Genomic DNA, 2,980 nt, shown 5'->3' with positions numbered 1-2,980 from the left:
AGAGGGGGCTGAGCGATTGAGTCCAACATTAAGGGATAGTTCAGCTACAACACTTTAACTGTTACTGAGGAATGGTTTGGAGCGTCCCGCAATGGTACATCGATCAGGGCCTGGAGGGACCCTTGGATTCCATCGTGGCCTCTCTTTTTGGCCAATCACCTCGAATTAGCTACTCAACCAGAAAGGGGGTTGAGGCACTCTTAGGGGACAATGTCAATTCAACTTTACAAAGAGATTCCTTTTTCTATATAGTAGTAGTAAGGGCATCTCTAACGCGAACTCTCAAAACGCTCACAACCGTATGAACCAAGCTGTCTGGACGCATTTTGCCATCAAACACAGTAACGCATCCGTACGCCAATGTGTCAGGTTGTTCGTTTTCCCGCAAACCAGAAGCAAATGGGGGGAGTGGGCTTTGCGAGAGTCCGGACCGCCGCCACATAGTATTGAATTCATGCTCTAACCAACTCATCCAAAACTCTGAACTGATGAAGAGAAGCAAGCAACATATTTCAACACCTCCCCTCATGTTTAGGCTTATTTGGTCCTTAGACGTGAGATTAATATAGTATGGAGATTTTTTTTTAATATTGTGTTGGCAGGGTCTTGAACTCAAGACCTCTCGGCTCCGATACCATATTGAATTCATGCAACAACCAACTCATCCAAAAGTACAAACTAATGAAGAGAGGTGGGCAATATATTTCAACACGTGGGACTCTCACACCCCCGGCCCACTCAAATCCTCTTCCTGGTCCACTTTTCTTCCACTCAACCTCACCTCCCCTTTGCTTTCATTCGCACCCTCCTCGTCCACCGCACCCACTGCACCTCTCCGGCGGCTGCCCAAGTATCCTCAAACATCTGCAGCCCCCCACCCACGCGCTTGTCCGCCTTGGACTACGCCACCATCCACCCAGCCTTCGTAGCGAGGTACCCTCCGCCCCCGCCAATGTCATCCATGGCAGACACTATGTCCGACAGGTGTTCGGTCAAACGTTATTGAGTTTTTTGCTGAACTTCTTGTTGTTCTTTAGAGTAAGCACGATGGCGTGATACTTGATGATCAAGAATGAGTTGTTGTGTGAAAGCGTGGTTGATTAGCTCCATTGCGGGTGTCACGTTAATTTCGTTCCGAGCCGATGCCAGCCTTTCTTTTCCAATCGAGAGTCACGCATGCAACGTAGTAAAAGTAAGTCATGTACTCCCTCCGTCCCGAAATTCATGTCGTGAGCATAGTGTAATGTAAAATTTGCACAAAAACCCCTTGTATCATCGAATCTTTTACAAACAAGTGCTTCCGTCTTCCTCCGCCCGATCCAGCTCCCGCGCATCGGACCGAGGCCGTCGTCGAGCGATTCGTCGCTTGCGTCGCTCAGGGCCAGCTCCTCCGCCGTCCAGTACCTGCGCCACCGCCGCCGTGATCCACTCCCGCCGGGATCCTCTTCGCCGCTGCCGCCCAGGACATGCGCCACCAATATCCGATGGATCTCGTCCTCCTCAAGCTCCCGCGTGCGCCTGGACCTCAAGCTCATCCTCGTGCTTCTCCTGTGCCGCCAGGCTTGTGCTGCTGCTCCCCTGCTCGACCTGTCGCCGGAGCTCCCCTGCTGCCCACCTGAGCGATGGTCACTGGTAATTTCCGCCGCAGAGTATCAGCAGCAGGTCAATTGATCAATATAGAGGACTATCATCTGTAGCAGTAGTATCTGTAGGAGCAGTATCTTCTGTAGCAGCATTGATCGGTATCAGCAGTATATGTAGCAAGATCAAAGATCAAACTTTTTTTACATCAGATCAAAGATCAAACTTGGCCGGTACCTCTGCTCTTCAGGTACAACAATTTTATGACGTTTTAAAACATGAGCAAACTGAACATCATAACATGTTTCAGTTAGGATGGCCAATACTGTAAATTTCAGAAACTGAATTAGAACATGTTTACCAAGATGTAAATATGCACAATACAGTCTGATCTGTACTTGAAATTAGAATTAGAAAACAAGATTAAAATTAGGAAACACCCTTATACTGTCAAGTTATGTCGATGCTCCACTTGAGGCAGGGAACTGCACCCATTTTCACTACTACTACAATATGCCATAGCCAATGGACAAAAATGTGACTAATGGGCAACTTTTTGAAATCAAAACAAAAATGGACAGTAAACTGTAATTTGTTACAGAGATTTGCCTACTGAAAATATAACTGAATGGACAGAAAAATGGGTGAAAAGATAACTGAAGGCTAGGCTAAAATGGACACTAAACTGATAATGACTATTGCCAACAAGAGTAGGAAAATGCAAGCTTCTGAAGTTTGTTACAGAAATTTTCCTACTGAAAAGATAACTGAATTTTGAGTATTGTACTGACAGTTTATAGTGCCCAGTGTAGGAAAGTTTACTGAATTTTGTGTAATACTCAAAGTGCTTTGAACTAAAAAATCATCAAAGTTCAAAGCCTAACTGATTTGAAAGGCTTATTCTCTGGAATCATCAATCAGCATCAATGTGCATTCAGGCTAATTCTTTGAACTTTGATCATCAATCCAAAGAATACATTTATTTGATTTTTTAAAATTTATTTGGAATTATTTGAATTATTTAAATTAATCTAAATAATTTAGTCAAGGCCTTTGGATTAATTTGAATCTTGCAATATGGTCTAACTTAGATGATCTTGACTACTTGGAGTACATAATTTACTGAATAGTCATGTTCCAGTCATGCATCCATGCATCCAGCAGCAAAATCTTGCATACATGATCAGGTGTCAAACTTTTAAATACATCAAAGTCTACTGAGTAGTTCTTGTGCTCATCCGGTAGCAACATCTTGCATACATGATCGGTGGTCATGTCCCAGATTTTTATTTACACTGAATTTGTAAATCACCAAGAGCTCTACTAGTTTCAGTCTAGATTTACACTGAATTATTTGACCAGTATAGCATGTGAACTCTCTGAATTTGTAAACACTTCC

This window comes from Triticum dicoccoides, chromosome 7B, assembly GCF_002162155.2.
Source record: "Triticum dicoccoides isolate Atlit2015 ecotype Zavitan chromosome 7B, WEW_v2.0, whole genome shotgun sequence".
NCBI lineage: Eukaryota > Viridiplantae > Streptophyta > Magnoliopsida > Poales > Poaceae > Triticum > Triticum dicoccoides.
This window is presented reverse-complemented; position numbering follows the sequence as displayed.